Below are 19,610 nucleotides of genomic sequence, written 5' to 3'. Positions count from 1 at the left end.
GACGGTGCGGAAGGCCCCTTTAAGAGGGAGGGAGCACGCGCGCCCTAAGCACAGTGCCCGGGAAGCTGAGCACGCCGCCGGCAGCAGCAGAAGCAGGAGCGCCGGAGGACGCCGGGTGGGGAGCGTGGCGGTAAGAGGGACGGTGTCTCTGCCTGTCAGGGGGAAGAGACGCTGATACTACAGTATCCCCCCCTTTATGCCCCCTTTTTTTTAGGCCTGAAAGAAATTTTTTAAGGAGAAGCGGGGCGTGGATGTTCTCCCTGGGTTCCCAAGTTCTCTCTTCTGGGCCAAACCCCTTCCAATCCACCAGAAAAAAGGTTTTTCCTCTTACCCTCTTGGTGGCCAGAATGTTCTCTACCTCATAGACGTCCTCAGCGGAGACCGGAGCTGGGGAGGTACCTGGATTGTAGGAAAAAGAATTAAGCACAACTGGTTTGAGAAGAGATACGTGGAAGGAGTTGGGAATCCGTAAGGTGGCCGGGAGTTTTAACTTGTAGGCTACTGGATTGATTTGCTTGAGGACTTCAAATGGACCGATGAACCGTGGACCCAACTTATAGGAGGGTATTTTGAGACGAACATGTTTGGAGGAGAGCCAAACCTTGTCTCCCGGACGGAATTGAGGCGGATCCAGACGTCTCTTATCCGCATGTCTCTTCATCCGCTCGAAGGATTGAAGAAGTGCGGATATAGGGTCCTCCCAAATAGTGGAAAATTCGCTGACCAGAGACTCCACGGCAGGGTTGTCCACTGAAGCGGAAACGGGAAAAGGAATCCGGGGATGTTGACCGTAGACCACAAAGAACGGGGACTTGGAAGAAGATTCGCTCTAATGGTTGTTATAGGAGAACTCGGCCCATGGTAGGAGCTCCACTCAATCGGTATGGTGAGCGTTGACGAAGTGCCGGAGGAAGCTGGTAAGGATCTGGTTGATACGTTCCACTTGGCCATTGGACTGCGGATGGTAAGCAGAGGAGAAATTCAGGGTGACATCCAGCAGCTTACACGAAGTTCTCCAGAAGCGTGAAGTGAACTGGACCCCCCGATCAGACACAATGTGGAGGGGTAGGCCGTGGAGACGAAAGATGTGATGGATGAAGTCCCTAGCCAGCACAGATGCAGATGGGAGACCAGGCAGAGGGGTGAAGTGGGCCATTTTAGAAAAGCCAAATGACCGTACAACCGGCAGAAACAGGAAGATCAGTAATAAAGTCCATAGCAATGTGCTGCCACGGGGCAGCAGGTACAGGAAGTGGCAGGATACGGCCTGCTGGAAGATGTCTGGGAACCTTGTTGCGGGCACAGGACGAACAGGCCGTGACGAAGTCTACCACATCCTGGCGCAAGGTAGGCCACCGGTAATGCCGGGTAATGAGCAGGAAGGTCTTCTTCTGGCCAGCATGGCCGGCTAGTTTGGATGAATGACCCCAGTGAAGAACCTTCTTACGATCCGGAACTGCTACAAACGTCTTACCAGGTGGGAGACGAGACAGGTCCAAGGGGGCCACATTCATCACTTTGGAGGGATCGATGATATGCATAGGCTCCTCCTCTTGATTGGAAGACAGGAAGGATCGGGACAAGGCGTTGGCTTTAACGTTCTTGTCCACTGGGCAGTAATGTAGGGTAAAGTTGAAGCGGGCAAAGAACAAAGACCACCGGGCCTGACGCGGATTGAGTCTTTGGGCATTCTGTAGATATGCCAGGTTTTTGTGGTCAGTATAGATGACCATCGGGTGCAGAGTCCCCTCGAGCAGGTAACGCCACTCCTCCAGAGCCAATTTGATGGCTAGCAGTTCTCGGTTTCCTATGGAGTAGTTGCGCTCTGATGGGGAGAAGAGCTTGGAGAAGAAGCCGCAGGTTACCATTCTCCCGGATGAAGATTTCTGGGTGAGCACCGCTCCGGCTCCGGAAGAGGAAGCATCAACCTCCAGAAAGAACTGTGTGTTGCTATCCAGACGGTGCAGCACAGGGGCAGAAGAGAAGGCTTGTTTTAAGGAGAGGAAGGCCTCCTCCGCTTCGGACGGCCATTCCTTAGGATTTGCTCCCTTTCGGATGAGCGCAGAGATGGGAGCAGTCCGGGAAGAGAAATGTGGGATGAAGAGACAGTAATAGCTGGCAAAGCCCAGGAATCGCTGAATCGCCTTCAACCCCTCCGGACGGGGCCACTTTAAGATGGCAGAGACCTTTTCGGGGTCTATCCGTAGACCTGTCTTAGAGATAATATAGCCCAGGAACGGAAGAGAGGTCTGCTCAAAGAGGCATTTCTCAAATTTTGCATATAGGTGATTCTGCCTGAGCCTATGCAGGACCTGACGAACATCCCTCCGGTGTGTAGGAAGATCCGGAGAGAAGACCAAGATGTCGTTCAGGTACACCACTACGCAAGAATATAAGAGGTCACGGAAGATGTCATTAACTAATTCTTGGAAGACGGCGGGAGCGTTACAGAGACCAAAGGGCATCACACGGTATTCATAGTGACCGTCCCGGGTATTGAATGCCGTCTTCCACTCGTCTCCTTGGCGGATCCGGATCAAGTTATATGGCCCACGAAGATCGAGCTTGGTGAAGATGAGCGGCAGGGGGTATTTGTTTTTGATAGTAATTTGGTTGAGTCCTCTATAATCGATACAGGAGCGTAGTGAACCGTCTTTCTTTTTTACAAAGAAGAATCCGGCTCCAGCCGGGGAGGAGGATTTCCGGATGAATCCCCTGGCCAGATTCTCTTTGATGTACTCCAACATGGCCCGGGTTTCGGCCAACAACAACGGGTAAATACGCCCACGGGGTGGAGTGGCACTGGGTACCAGGTCGATAGGGCAATCATATGGCCTATGAGGTGGCAGTGTCTCCGCCTCCTTCTTGTCGAAGACATCAGCATAGGACCAGTAAGGTGCTGGTAGACCAGGTAAATTAGCCGGAGTAGATGGAGGTCGAGCCGGGCGAACCGGAACCAGGCAGGTCTCATGGCAATCCAGCCCCCAACGGAGCACCTCACCGGATTGCCAATTCAGAAGGGGTTCATGTCTCTGTAGCCAGGGCAGACCTAGCAAAAGGGGGTGAGAGAGCCCGGAAAGCACATGGAAGGAGATCCTCTCAGAGTGCAGCATTCCCACCTGCAGGGTTACGGACTCTGTGGCGAGCAAGATGGTCATCGGAAGGAGTCTTCCATCCACGGAAGCAACTGCCATTGGTTCAGCCAGAGGTTTGGTAGGAATCTGATACTTCTCTACAAGGGCCTGGGAAATGAGATTCCCAGCGGCTCCGGCATCCAGATGTGCGGTTTCAAAGAAGCGGTTCTCTCCACAGGAGATAGAGATGGACAAAGTCAAGAACGTAGAGGATTTACCCTTGCCTAGGACGACCTCTCCGAGCGGTCCTAAACACTGGAGTTTTCCGGCTTCACCGGACAGGAGCAGATCAGGTTCTCCTTACTACCACAGTAGAAACAGCTCCCCTCGGCTCGGCGTGTTTCTTGGCGAGACTTGACCATCTTGGTCTGGTTGATCTGCATGGGTTCTGGCGAGCGTACCCGGGGAGTTGCTGTTTGGGAAGCCGGTTTCTAGAAAACAGGAGCAAGATGGGGAAATCTTCTCTCCCGGGAAGTCTCCTTAGCACGTTCTAGGAAACGGATGTCAATCCGGGTAGCTAGTGACACCAGGTCATCGAGGGTGGTAGGAATGTCCCGGCCGGCTAACTCGTCCTTAATCCGACCGGAAAGACCCTCCCAGTAGGTGGACAACAGGGCCTCGTTGTCCCAGACAGGCTCAGAAGCGAGGGTACGAAACCGTATGGCATACTGGCCCACGGTGAGACTCCCTTGGCGGAGACGGAGCTATGAGGAGGCAGTAGAAATCCTTCGTCCGGGTTCATCGAAGACCTTCCGGAAGGCAGTGAGGAAAGCCAGAAGATTGGACACCAGGGAATCCCCTCTCTCCCATAGAGGGTTCAGCCATGCCAATGCTCCCCCGGTGAGGTGAGACATGATGAACGCCACCTTGGCCCGGTTGGAGGGAAACTGATGTGGCAGAAGTTCAAAGTGCAGCGTGTACTGGTTCAGAAAGCCCCTACATAGGACGGGGTCACCTCCAAATCGAGGAGGCGCAGAAAGCCGGGGTCCTAGGCTGGATGCCATGGTATTGGTAGGCAGCGGCGCTGCCGGAGCGGGTGTCGCTCGACTTGAGGCGGACACAGGTGGAACAGACAGCGTGCCCAGGCGAGAGTTGACAGACCGCATGTAGGTCAGGATGGTTTCCTGTTGGGATCTCTGACGAGAAACCTCCTGGTACAGGTCAACAAGCGAAGAGGCCTGGGGGCCACCGGGTTCCATGGCCCATGCAAACTGTTACGGATCCGGGTGGTGGAACCTCTGTGCTGCGGTGCAAGGAGGGACCAGAGGGGCGTAACTAGGTATCAACTCAGACCGACCAAGGTCGTAGGGCGGCTCAATCAACTCCGTGACCAGGGAAGGACCGAGCAGAGGGACCAGGTGCTACTCTGGGACCGACCTTGTATGAGAGCAGGTGACTCCCACGGGTCAGAAGGCAGGGACTGACCGGTACAGCAGATGAGCACGGCAGGCAGGCTGACGGGTGATCCGGGCAGACGGACTGGCAGACACGGCAGGTAACAAGCAGGAGCCTCCAGGTAGGCTGGCTGGTAGGCACGGCAGGTAATCGGCAGGTGCTTCTAGGTAAGCGGGCTGGCAGGCACGGCAGGTAACGGGCAGGTACTTCTAGGTAAGCGGGCTGGCAGGCACGGCAGGTAACAGGCAGGTGCTTTCAGGTAAGCGGGCTGGCAGGCACGGCAGGTAACAGGCAGGTGCTTTCAGGTAAGCGGGCTGGCAGGCACGGCAGGTAACAGGCAGGTGCTTCCAGGTAAGCAGGCGGGCAGGGCCCATAGACAGACTGGCGGACTGGACTGTAGACAGACTGTCGGGCTGGAGAGTAGACAAGCTGGCGGACTGGACTTGTAGTCAGTCCGGCGGGCTGGACTTGTAGTCAGGCTGGCGGGCTGGACTTGTAGTCAGGCCGGCGGGCTGGACTTGTAGTCAGGCCGGCGGGCTGGACTGATAGTCAGGCTGGCAGGCTGGACTGGTAGTCAGGCTAGCAGCGGGACCTGAGGGCTGAAGCAGAGTATAACACACAAAGCTACAATCTTGCACGGCACCTCCATTTTGGAACAGGTGCCTTTTATGAGAGGTCCTCCGGCCATTGGCCGGGGACTCCTTAGGACGGCGCGAGCGGCCCCTTTAAGAGGGAGGGAGCGCGCGCCCTAAGCACAGTGCCCAAGAAGCTGCGCGCGCCGGCAGCAGCAGAAGCAGGAGCGCTGGAGGATGCCGGGCGGGGGGCGCGGCGGTAAGAGGGACAGCGTCTCTGCCTGTCAGGGTGCAGAGACGCCGATACTACATATGTCACCAATTTGTTCATTCCATGCCTTAAAAACTTGGTGTTGTTCTTAAAAATCATGTAGGTCATACGAAATACTTGATGTAGAAGTTTTTAATGTGTGGGGTGTATTCATTTTTGCATCAACTAATTTGAGTAAAACTGAAGATTTTGTAATAAACTACTTTCATAAATGTTCTATGAAGCTTAGGCTTGTCCAAATTTTGTTTGGAATTTGTTCTTGTGTTCAGTGAGATATTGATTAAAATCTTACTGTAACGGAAGTGGTAGTGGAACCACTGTGCTGTGGACCGAGGAGAGCCTGGAGGGGCATGACTAGATGAACACCTGACTCTGATACGGGCAGGCATTGAAGTTACTGGCAGGAACGGCTGGTATACAGGCAGGCATGGGAGATGCAGACAGGTAGACTGGTATACTAAAACAGGGGACACGCAAAGTGAACAACAAGCAGAGTAAACAACAGGTGGAGGTGCCTTAAATAATAAATGTCTCCCAGCCATTGGCTGGGGACACTTTAAGATGATACGCACTGTCTCTTTAAGAGACCAGAAGTGCGCGCGCCCTAAGCGCAGTGCCTGGTGATCTGTCAGACATACACAGACCCCAGGAAACCGCAGTAGCAGGAGGAAATGCATGCCGAGATGGTAAGTTGGTGTTTCTGCTGGAGGAGAGGAGGAGAGGGGGTGTACTCATTTATGCTGAGCACTGTATATAATGCAAAGTGGAATGAATAGTTATTTTCCCAAAGGAGACCCCGATGAGAACGACGAGCATGCAGATGAGCTACCCTGAGAAGGTTTCTGACAGTTTGTGCAGAAATTCTTTGGTTATGCAAACCGATTGTTGCAGCAGCTGTCTGATTGGCTGATCTCAGACGATCTTGGAGGTGAAGATGCTGGATGTTGAGGTCCTGAGCTAGCGTCGTTACACGTGGTCTGCGCTTGTGAGGCCTGTTGGCTGTACTGCCAAATTCTCTGAAAAGCCTTTGGAGACGGCATTGAATTCACGGGCAACAGCTCTGGTGGACATTCCTGCAGTCAGCATGCCAATTACACGCTCCCTTAACACTAGAACTACTGATGGAGTCATTTTGACTCCTTTCGTTTTTTATTTCTCTTCTGTGACTACATTTTTCAGAATTCCGGCTTGAAACTCAGTGACTTTTCCTCAAATATGATGTGAAAAAAGATTTTGTGAGAATAAATAATTTTGGTGAAAAATTTGCGCGTTTTTTTCAAAATTTACCAAGAACTACTGAAGGGAGTCATTTTGACTCCCTACTATATTTTGAGGTCCTTTTGTCACTAAATGTTGCTATAAAGTTTTGTGCATAATTTTTTCACTCTGTCTTATTTACCCTGATGTTCATATAGATGTAGTTCAATTTACATGTCAACTTTTCACATTTTCCTTGTGTTTTACCTGCTTGTATTACTGTGTAATGCTGAACAAACTCTATCTGATGAGGAGCTAGATGCATTCATTGCGATATTCTATGCTCGTGGAATATCTGGCACGAACCGTCACTCGATTAGCAGTATTTGGTGTAATGACTGGGGAATACTGTTTTGCAAAGCGACAATGTCTAGGGACCGCTTTGTTGAAATTATGAGGTTTCTCAGATTTGATGAGAAATCTACTCGATCGGAGAGACTGCAAACGGACAAGTTTGCTCTATTTTCTACTGTGTGGGACAGGTTTATTGAAAATTGTATTGCGTGTTACAAACCTGGCCCATACATAATGGTGGATGAGCAACTTTTCCCAAGCAAAACTAGGTGTCCATTCACGCAGTACATGCCTTCCAAACCAGATAAATATGGCCACAAATATTGGCTAGCTGTTGATAAGAGGAGCAAATATCTGGCAAATGGCTTCCCTTATCTAGGCAAAGATGACACACGCCGTGCTGAGGACTGTTTAGCTGACCATGTGGTAATGAAGTTATTGGACCCGTTTTTGAAAAAAGGTCGCAATGTTACAACCGATAATTATTTTACTTCAGTAAAATTAGCTAAACCGCTAAAAAGCAAAGGAACAACCATCGTGGGAACACTGAACAAGATAAGGCGAGAAGTGCCTAAAGAAATAAAATCCATGAAAGAGGAATTGTACAACACTAAAGTGTTTAGAAATGAAGACAATTTTACACTTACAGTATATCAAGGAAAGCCCAACAAAAATGTTGTCATTTTGAGTTCCGTCCATCCAGATGTTGTTGCGTCTAATTCCGCTAAAAAAACTCCAGAAACGGTAAAGTTTTACAATGAAACAAAATATGGAGTAGATGTAGTGGATCAGATGGCACGAAAATATACCACACGAACATGCACAAGGAGATGGCCTGTTCATGCATTTGAAAATGCCTTAGACTTTGCGGGTATAAATGCATGGATAATATTCAAGGAGATTACCCACCAAAAAATGTCACGCAAGGCATTTTTGCAAACGCTTGTGAGAGAGTTGAGTGGTCCTTATGTCACAGATAGGGAAAAGGGTTCCACGTCCCAAGTTTCTACATGCTCAGAAGTGATGGTTCAAACAAAATTTTGCCAGATCAAAGAAAAGTGCAAGAAAAATAGATCTGTCGGAAATTGTAAGACTTGTGGTAAGTCTTTGTGTGGGCAATGTACTGCCATAAATCAAAGGCAATGCCTAAAATGCGAAACACCAAATGTTTAGAAGGTGAATTCTGCGCCATATTTTCATTTTTATGCTCCTCCACCTACATTTTCTCTGCTTTTTGTTCTTCAGTTGTTGTTTATGTGTGCACTTGAATAAAAAAAAATGTTTGAAAAACGTCTATTATAATTATTGTTATTTTCTGTAGAAAAATAAGAAAAGCAGAAAAAAAACAATCAAAAGCATTACTGTTGAATCTCACAATAATAATACATTACAAAAAATATAATTATTAATAAATAACCACAAATGAAACTCTAAAAATAAACGAAAACAAGCAAGGAGTCAAAATGACTCCTTTCAGTAGTTCTAGGCGGGGTCACGAGTCCAGTAGTCCTAGTGTTAAAACTTGCGACATCTGTGGCATTGTGCTGCGTGATAAAACTGCACATTTTAGAGTGGCCATTTATTGTCGTCAGTCTAAGGCACACCAAAGCAATAATCATGCTGTCTAATCAGCATCTTGATAAGCCACACTTGGGAGGTGGATGGATTCTATCGGCAAAGGAGAAATGCTCACTAATTCAAATTTGTCTAAATCTGTAAGAAAAAGGCCTTTTGTGTACATGGAAAAAGTCTTAGATCTTTGAGTTCAGCTCAAGAAAAATGGGAGTAAAAACAAAAATGTTGGGTTTATATTTTTGTTCAGTATATATAGGTGTATGTTTTTCTATGTTTGCACATTAAATATACATAATAAAATCAAAAATATTATTTGTGTCTCCTTATTCAGTAAAATGTAACCTTTTTATTTTTATGTTGATAAAAGCTATACTTTTCATTGGTACCATTTTGGGGTGCATGTAACTTTCCGCTCAGGATTTCCATTGCATTTTAAAAAGCAGCATGTCCTTTCTATGCAGCGTTTCCGCAGCATTTCCCGCCCATTGACTTTAATTGAACCACAGCAAATCCACAGGTATAATATTTATACCTGCGGATTTGCTGCGGTTCAATTAAAGTCAATGAGTGGTGAAATGCTGCAGAAACGCACATAGAAGTCCCGGGTCAGCTGGGGAGGACTACTACTCCCATCATCCGACCGCCGCTCCTGCTGATAACAGCGAGAGCGGCACGGCTGAGGGGAGTTGTAGTGTCCTCAGCCGAGCTGGGGCTGCGCACTGTGTAAAAAAAACAAAACAAAAAAACAAACAAACAAAAAACCACTATCCTCACCTGTCCGGCGCCCCCCGGTGTCTTCAGCCCGGCGGTACACTGACGGGAGCCGGCTCGCTCCCATCAGTATACATCGCTGCGCTGCCAGGACCTGAGGTCACGTGAGCTATCAGCTGAGAGCTCACGTGACCTCACTTTACGGCACTGCTGCTGCATGGGAACATTCTCAAGAATGTTCCCACCAGTACTGATGCTGAGGTCAGAGGGGCTGATCTTCAGCTGATGAGCCCAAGTGACCTCACTCCTGCAGCAGCAATGTGAACTGACAGGAGTGATTACACCCCTGTTAGTGTACATTGTTGTCTTCTACAGCAGTGACATCAGTGATTGCTGATGTCACTGATGTACAAGTGACCCGGATCGCCGAGGGACAATCTGTATTATGTTGTGACGGTGGGCAGGTGAGGGATATGGTTGTTTTCTATTTTTTTGTACAGAAGATCGAGGACTTTGGGGAAGGCTGAGCTTATAATAAAAAAAAAAATTAAAACCATGTGTATTTTTATTTCATTAAAATACTTTATTCTGGCCGTGCCTTTTATTGAAAAACGGCGAAAACTTTACCACGCGGTTAGTAATGGGGGCGTCTTATAGATGCCCTCCATTACTAACCTGGGCTTCACGTCAGCCAATACAAGGCTAACATGAACCCCAACCCCATTACCCCACTCGCCACCAATGGATGCACCATTTCTGGGACTGCTGAGGGGTAATATTTTTAGCCGCGGAGGGGGCAAGGCCCCTTCCCTGGCTATTTTTCTGGGGTCCCCATGTAATCTAGCCAGTAAAGGCTAAGAAAACAGCTGTGGGCTGTTATTAATAGCCAAGGAACATTGTTGGCTAATGGCCCCTTCCCCGGCTACTAATATCAGGCCCCAGCGGTCGGCTTTCCCTCTGCTAGTTATAAAAATGACGCGGGAGCCCACACCATTTCTTTTTTTAATTTTAGGCTCTGTGCCCATGATTCAGACTTAGCAGCGCTTTGGACGCATATTTTTTCTGCGTCCAAATGTTGCATTCTATTGAACACAGGTGTTCACTGAACCATACAGATTTACTGCATTCTAGTGATCAAATTTCGGTTACGGAGACTAGCGACTCCGCAAGTGAATTTGACATGCTGCGGTCCTGAAAGACATGCTGCATGTCAGTGTCCACGGTTGATCCACAGCCTCAGATGCACGCATAGCGTACATGGGATTTCTAGAAATCCCATCCACTATGCTGTAACATCTGGATGCTGCTGGTTTGACGCTGTATAAACATGCAGCCTCAAACCTGCAGCGGCTCCTGATCATGGCCACATACCCAAACTCACCCGCAACATGTCAATTTCTGTAGTGGACACGCTAGTCTCCGCTGCAGATTTTGACCAATTGAAGTGTCATTATATGCGGTGGATTCACATGTACTGACAACAAAAGTGCGGCATTAGAATATCACGTTTTGGACGCAGCAAAAATACACTGCAGGCAAAGCGCTGCTAAGTGCTAATCGGGGGGACGTAGCTGCTAACGAAATAGCTGTGAGCTGTTAATAGCCAGGGACCTTGTTTGTCTAATGGCACCTTCCTAGGCTAAAAATATCAGCTCACAGCTGCCCCATAAATTAATGAATGGAAATGCTAATGAGATTGGGTATATGGGATCAGCTGACATCTAGCTCTTTTGTTTGGTGATGACAAGGTATCAATCAGACCCTTTCATCACCAAACCTAATTAAAGTAAAGTACACTCAGACACAGAATAAACACAATTTGAAATACAACAGACACATTCTTAAATTAACCAATATACTCACCCCAGTTCTGACGGTAATCCAAGGGTTAAAGCAATGTCCCACGTTCCTTTTCAAATAACTTTATTTAGCTCCAAAAAGCATTCATTGATGTACAAAAACGCTTAAAAAAATGCATTAAAAAATGCTTCAAGAAATGCATATAAAACCTCAGCAAAAACATGTCAAAAACACGGCAAAACGCGCGTTTTTTCCTGCCAGGGAGATGCAGAAAAGCAGCAGAAATTTGTGCTTCAAATCCTGAAAGTGCGCACATAGCCTCTGACTTTTTTATGGTGATCACTAGAGAGTATAAATAGTGTTGATTTTATAGTGTTTGATTCTAGCTTGGGTCATTATGGACATGAAAATAAAATATAAAAAACATAATTTGGGGTTTTTTGTTTACAATAAAGTCCAATAAAAAAATGTTTTTGTGTGGTGCCATATTGTAAAAGCTGCAATATTTTTTATTATAGTTTTTATCAGTGCCATTTTAGGGTTCAAGGGACTTTTTGATCCCTTTTCATTCAAAATGTTTAAGCAAAATGATTATAAAACAGCAATTCTGGCTTTGCTTACTGAGCAGGATCTAAGCCTGCATCGCAACTACCACACTGATCTGGGGCTGATTTTGAAGCTAAGATTCTCGACATCAAAGTCAAACAAGAATCGCCACTGTACTCATGTCAGAGCCCAGCAAGCACCCAGCCAGCAATATAATTTATTATTTAGGTTAAATTGAGAATCAAGAGAGACAGCAGCAGACATATGCAGTGATCACTTTAACCTGATATCTTGGGTTGGTTCGCAACCACAATGGCAATTCTCCCAAGAATTTCAACTTCAAAATTAGACCTATATCGCTATTGTAGCTTAGATCTTGGCTGAAATATGGCGATTAATAGCCAGGACATATAGTCATGGCCGAAAGTGTTGGCACCCTTGAAATTGTTCCAGAAAGTGAAGTATTTCTCACAGAAAATGATTGCAATTACACGTGTATTTTTTTACACATTTATTTCCTTTGTGTGTATTGGAACAACACAAAAAAACTGAGAAAACAGGCAAATTGGACATAATTTCACACAAAACCCCAAAAATGAGCAGGACAAAATTGTTGGCACCTTTCCAAAATTGTGGGTGAACAACTTTGTTTGAACATGTGATGCTTGTTCAAACTCATCTGTGGCAAGTAACAGGTGTGGGTAATATAAAAATCACACCTGAAACCAGATAAAAAGGGGTGAAGTTGACTCAATGTTTGCATCGTGTGTCTGTGTGTGCCCCACTAAGCATGGAGAACAGAAAGAGAAGAAGAAAACTGTCTGAGGACCAGAGAACCAAAATTGTTGAACAATATCAACAATCTCAAAGTTACAACTCCATCTCCAGATATTTTGATGTTCCTTTGTCCACAGTGCACAACATAAATCAAGAAGTTTACAATCCAAGGCACTGTAGTTAATCTTCCTGGATGTGGAAGGCAGAGAAAAATTGCTGAAAGGTTTCAACGCAGGATAGTGCGAATGGTGGAGAAGCAGCCCCAATCAAATTCCAAAGAAATTCAAGCTGTCCTGCAGGCTCAGGGTGCATCAGTGTCAGCGCGAACTATCTGTTGACATTTGAATGAAATAAAATGTTATGGCAGGAGACCCAGGAGGACCCAACTGCTGAAACAGACATAAAAAGCTAGACTGCAGTTTGCCAAAATGTACGCGAGTAAGCCAAAATCCTTCTGGGAAAGTCTTGTGGATAGATGAAACCAAGACAGAGCTTTTTGGTAAAGCAAATCATTCTACTTTTTACTGAAAACGGAATGAGGCCCATAAAGAAAGAAACACAGTACCTACAGTCAAATATGGTGCAAGTTCAAAATTGTTTTTGGGTTATTTTGCTGCCTTTGGTACTGGGTGCCTTGACGGTTTGAAAGGCATTATGAAATCTGAAGGTTACCAAAAGATTTTGGGTCCTAATGTAGTGCCCAGTGTCAGAAAGCTGGGTTTGCGTCCTATGTCATGGGTCTTCCAGCAGGACAATGACCCCAAACATACTTCAAGAAGCAACCAGAAATGGATGGAAACAAAGCACTGGAGAGTTCTGAAGTGCCCACCAATGAGTCTGGATCTAAATCCCATTGATCAGAGACCTGGAGCAGTTTGCAAAAGAAGAATGGACCAAAATTCCAGTTGAGAGGTGTAAGAAGCTTGTTGATGGTTATAGGAAGTGATTGACTGCAGTTATTTATTCCACAGGGGGTGCAACCAAATATTAAGTTGAGGGTGCCAACAATTTTGTCCTGCATATGTTGGGGGTTTTGTATGAAATTATGTCCAATTTGCCTTTTTCTCAGTTTTTTTTGTGTTGTTCCAATACACACAAAGGAAATAAACATGTATTACAAAGCATCAGTAATTGCAATAATTTTCTGAGAGAAATACTTCTTTTTCTGGAACAGTTTCAAGGTTGACAACACTTTTGGACATGACTGTATATCATATGTCCTTCCCCACTGAATTGCCACCCTGCAAGAACATATAGTATGTCATTGGCAAGGAAAGGGTAAAAACACGCACAAACAGGAACTCAAGGTTGTAAGTTTTGTAACGTTCAATGAATTGTGCCCATTAACTTAATGTAAAGAGATTGCCCACTACACTTACTCAGTTACTAGTTTTGCCATAAATGCCCCTAAATATCCCTGTATACCGTTTCTGCCACGTTTCATCTTGTTTTATGCTTTGCTTCCTGTATCCTGGCACCAGCTCTGTTGTCATAGCGATTACTTCCTTTTCCTTCTGACTACGTTTCCCATCCTTCCTTGTTCTGTGCTGGAAGTCAGCAGTTGGCACAGACCTGTAACTCAAACACCACCCTCCCATTTCTCCAGCACCACACACAGCATCAGCACATTCTCCTGTATAGGGCACTGCAGGGAGTAGAAGTAATGTATAAAGTACCATTACACCAGCCCTGACAACTCCGCCTCACTGACATGGATGATCGGATGGATCAATGGATGGATGGGGATAGATAATGTAAACAATCTCTGCACTGTTAGTATAATAAAGACAATTGCTTAAAAGGCAATGGCAAACACCAAAGACAACTGCTTAAAAGCAGCGACCTGATTAAATTGCTACCAATAACTGAAAATGTAAAAAGTACCTCGTAAGACAATGATGGCTGTATCACAGATTAAATAAAAATAAGGTGGCTAAATAGAACAAAATATAAATGGCATACTAAGGTGAGAAATGGTAAGTAAATTGCCCTCGCCATATGTGTTATAAAAGTACAGCATGTGTCCATATGATGAACGATCCCTAGTAGTTGTCCTGTGGATATAGCAAGTAGGACAGGCAGTAGGGCAGCACGGTGGCTCAGTGGTTAGCACTGCAGTCTTGCAGCGCTGGGGTCCTGGGTTCAAATCCCACCAAGGACATCATCTGCAAGGAGTTTGCATGTTCTCCCCGTGTTTGTGTGGGTTTCCTCCGGGTTCTCCGGTTTCCTCCCACTCCAAAGACATACTGATAGGGAATGTAGATTGTGAGCCCCAATGGGGACAGTGATAATGTCTGTAAAGGGCTGTGGAATTAATGGTGCTATATAAGGGAGTAAAATAAAAAAATAAATAAAAGTAGATTCATTCAGTCTTTGGTTAATGGTATTGCCTTTTAAGCAGTTGTCTTTGGTGTACGGCATTGCCTATTAAGCAGTTGTCTACATTATATTAATAGCACGGAGATTCTTTGTGTGATATACTGGTCATTGTTAAGCTATCGTAATTTATCTCCACCAGCAGTATTGTCAGCATTGCAGCTTGCGTTCTTTGATTGGAGGCACTGGTGTATTCACTATATATATTAGTAAAATATCTAAATGTATTCACATTATACAGTGAATACAGCAGAGTGTATATACAGTGCACAGAGTATATAGTAGTGTGTGTACATGTATATACACCCAGCTGTATATATCCAGATATTAGAGAGATGCATCTGCAGGGAGAGCAGGCAGTACTCACAGATACTGAGTGAGCTCTGCTGAATAAAGCCCCGCCCCTCTTTGACCCCACCCAGCAGTTCCAGAGCAAGGAATGAGGGAGAATCTGATGTGACACCACAGGAAGCGGAAGATTCTCAGCTAGAGATCATGTGACAAGAAGAGCAGCTCAGATTACAGCAGGATCTGACAAAACAAGACATTTAGTTAAGTGATTATCTATGGGAGTTAGTTTACATGAAAGGGACAGGTAAAGCAGAGGCCAATCCCTTTAAGACACGTGTTTCGTACATGAGTCTTAATGGAGGGCATGCAAGCACTGTCACTAACAACTGGTGTGTTCCCCTCATGCTTCAAACATGCCTTGATCGCACCCATCCTCAAAAAGCCCTCCCTTGACCCATCCTCTCTGACTAGCTATCGCCCCATATCACTTCTCCCTTATGCCTCAAAACTACTGAAACAACACATCCATTCTGAACTGTCCTCCCACCTCCCCTCCTGCTCCCTCTTTGACCGCTTACAATCTGGTTTCCGACCGCATCACTCCACTGAAACTGCCCTGACTAAAGTCACCAATGACCTACTAACAGCCAAATCCAAACGACACTACTCTGTCCTCCTGCTCCTGGACATGTCATCTGCCTTTGACACGGACCATTTCCTCTTACTACAGACGCTCTCATCTCTTGGCATCACAGACTTGGCCCTATCGTGGATCTCCTCATACTTAACAGACAGGACCTTCAGTGTTTCTCACACACCACCTCCTCACCTCAGACCCCATCTGTCGGTGTCCCCCAAGGTTCAGTCCTAGGACCTCTGCTCTTCTCAATCTACACCCTCGGCCTGGGACAGCTCATAGAGTCTCACGGCTTTCAGTATCATCTCTATGCTGACGACACACAGATTTACCTCTCTGTATCTGATATCACCTCCTTACTATCAGAATCCCACAATGTCTGTCCGCTATGTCATCCTTCTTCTCTGCTAGATTTCTAAAACTTAATATGGATAAAACTGAATTCATCATCTTTCCCTCATCTGACTCAGCCCCACCATCTGACCTATCCATCAAAATCAATGGCTGTCCACTTTCCCCAGTCCCACAAGCTCGCTGCCTTGGAGTAACCCTGGACTCTGATCTCTCCTTCAAACCACATATCCAAGCCCTTTACACTTCCTGCTGACTCCAACTCAAAAATATCTCCCGGATCCGCACATTCCTCTACCACGAATCTGCAAAAACACTAGTGCACGCCCTCATCATCTCCCGCCTCGACTACTGCAACATCCTGCTCTGTGGCCTCCCTTCCAACACTCTTGCACCCCTCCAATCTATCCTAAACTCTGCTGCCCGACTAATCCACCTGTCCCCCTGCTATTCCCCGGCCTCTCCTCTCAGTCAATTGCTTCACTAGCTCCCCATTTCCCAGAGACTCCAGTTCAAAACCCTAACCATAGCATACCAAGCCATCAACAACCTGTCTCCTCCATACATCTGTGACCTAGTCTCCCGGTACATACCTACACGCAACCTACGATCCTCACAAGATCTCCTTCACTACTCCCCTCTCATCTGCTCTTCCCACAATCGCATACAAGATTTCTCCCGTGCATCCCCCCTACTCTGGGACTCTCTACCCTAAAGCATCAGACTCTCGCCTACTTTGGAAACCTTCAAAAGGAACCTGAAGACCCACCTCTTCCGACAAGCCTACAACCTGCAGTAACCATCGCTCCACAACATTGCTGCACGACCAGCTCTACCCTCACCTACTGTATCCTCACCCATTCCTTGCAGTTTGTGAGCCCTCGCAAGCAGGGTCCTCTCTCCTTCTGTACCAGTTTGCGGTTATGCTTTTATTCAAGATTATTGTAATTGTTTTTTCTATGTATACCCCCTTTTTCACATGTAAAGCGCCATGGAATAAATGGCACTATAATAATAATTCATTATGATTCACATATCACTTAATGGATATAGTGCATGTCGTCACTGCCTTGTGCCTCTGTACACCTTCCCAGATATGAAGCTCCAGCCAGGGACAGGAGTACATTTCTTGTATAAGTTACGCAACTTTTAAAGAACCTGCCAGGTGGGAATCACCACGTCCCATCCATGCTCTTCTCCGTTCTCTCAAATCTGACCGGGACTGGCATGAAATCCAAAAGTCGCAAAATTTTTGAACAACCTTTGGTAGTGCAAAAATTTAGCATCTAAGCATTTTACAACAGAATTGTGGTTAAAACACTTTGATGAATCTGAGCTATAATGTCTTGTAAACTGATTTTAGGAGTAATAATGTGTTTTATAAGTTTAGACATAAGCTGTGTACAATATAGTACGACCAAAGCTTTACCACATACACTTCCTACTCAGCAATGCTCATTTCTGCTTACAATAATTCCAATATGGATAACTCTCTCCTTTATTTTAGCTGCTTCCTACTGCATTTTGACCAGTAGACCTGGAGAGGATCACAGAGAGCTCTCCATAGTAATAAGGTTATATATGGGTGGTAGAAGATGGCAGTGTCATTTTTTCAGCTTCTTCTATACAGCCCAGTAATATGTCATCATTTTGTGGTGTTAAATGTACTGGACTAAGCACCTTGAAAATTTGCAGTTGGGGGTCCAAAGTAAAAAAGTTAAGATCTTGGTCTATTAGATGACCATACCTACTTCATTTTACTAAAAATTCTGACAAAGAACAAGAGTTTCCTTTTAAAAGGTTCCTCCTTGTGCTTGCTACACTTTTTTTTAGCACCATGTAGAGCAACTTGGGTACAGCTGAAGACACAACACGGGCTACGGACATTGTGGTCAGACATACATACTAGGCAAAACTTTTTGGCCTTGAAGCTCATAGGCCCCATTGCAAGATTTATCGATCACCCATGACAGCACAACGAGAGAGGGGATCTGCGCTTCAAGGACAAGAAACCTACAGGCATAAAAGGGTGGCAACTCTATCACTCATCAGTTGGTTTCCTGTCCTTGATGCATGAACCTCTTGCAGGCATACCTATAGAACAGAAGATGGATGTTTGCCTTTCTGAGGCTTGACTGGTCGGTTTAGGTAGCGGTATTTTGCCTGCAAGTGCCAGAGTGGGTCCAGGGGGACTTTCACGTTTGTGTGAGGGCGCAGGTGAGCGGTATCCTGGGCGGGGATAGCGGGTTTTGGCGTGGTTCATCAGGCACGGACACGCGTCGGGAGAAGATAAGCAGCACGTGCAGGACTCCTCTGACACCGCCCAGTGTGGTTTGGAGCAGCCTCTCTACAAGTGAGTCAGATGCGCTCCCGGATGATGTGACCGGGGCGTGATGAGGACTGATGAGGTCATGGCCGGGGAACGCCGGATAGTAGAGCAGGAGCGCACCTGGTAAATTTCGGGCACGCCCAGATGAAAGCCATGACCGACTCACCCGGAACTTCTGGGCGTATCGGAGCCTAGAGGGGCATTTAAGAAGCGGCCGGAGGATAGATCAATGCTTCCTTGCCTGTTGTCCCTCCAGGAGAATGGATGTAACCAGGCAGCAGCAGCTTGTTGGGAAGCCCCAGCAACAAGCAGAACGGCGTCAACCTTGTAGCAGTACTGGCAGTGGCGTTAATGAGAGACAGAGTTCTGCAGGCAGTGGCAGATCCAGTCAGAGAAGCTCCAGCAGAGTGGACGAGTCTTCGGCCTCTCGCAATGGTCTTTCGGCTAAGATGTGTCCCCCTCTAAATTCGGTACCATTTGATTGCCTAACACTGGTAAGTGATCTTCGTGAAAGTTCACTCAGTGATGTAGCCTTTCCCCTTTTTTTGTCATTTGTTGCCAGGGAAAGAAATGTACGGCAAAGTTTAAGCACAAGGAGTGTGCGTTTTGCAGAAATCTATTTCTTGACTCCTACCAATAGAGGCTTTGCCAGCCTTGCATAGAGCAGACCGTAGCGGAGGAGACCCCTAACTTTGCCACCGACCTAATCCCTTTCCCAGGAAGATGTCCATGGGGTATCTCAGAGTTGCGGTAGCCACTGGGGGAGTAGTCAGACACTTCCAGTTTACAGCCCTCCCATTTGGCGTCGCTATTGCCCCTCATGTCTTCACCAAGGTGATTGATGAGGTCATGCCCCATCACCGGGAGAAAGATGTATTGATTGTCCCGTATTTGGATGATTTTCTAGTAGTAGATAACTAGGCCCAGCAGTGCACTACCCAGCTGTAGGAGGATAATGACCACTTTAGAACATTTAGGTTGGCTACTGAACCTTAAAAAGTCTAGGTTAGAGCGCCTAAAAGTACAGGAATTTCTGGGACTTCTGCTGGAGGTGCAGGAGTGTGGTCTCCGGGGCCCAGTTTCATACTAGAGCCTTACCATGGGATGTGTTAGGAAACAACATTTCCCTTAGAGGGCACCTGGATGGAAGGGAGACGCTATCCCCAACGTCAATGCAGTCCCTCCCTTGGTGGCTGGATATCACTAATCTGTCCAGAGGGGTTCCCTGGGTGAATAAAATCTCACGCGTCATCACCACGGATCAGAGTCCCAGGGGTTGTGGAGCTCATCTGGA

Source organism: Phyllobates terribilis, unplaced genomic scaffold, assembly GCF_046119375.1.
Source record: "Phyllobates terribilis strain yellow unplaced genomic scaffold, ASM4611937v1 Scaffold_1__5_contigs__length_1240528914, whole genome shotgun sequence".
Classification (NCBI taxonomy): Eukaryota; Metazoa; Chordata; class Amphibia; order Anura; family Dendrobatidae; genus Phyllobates; species Phyllobates terribilis.
This window is presented reverse-complemented; position numbering follows the sequence as displayed.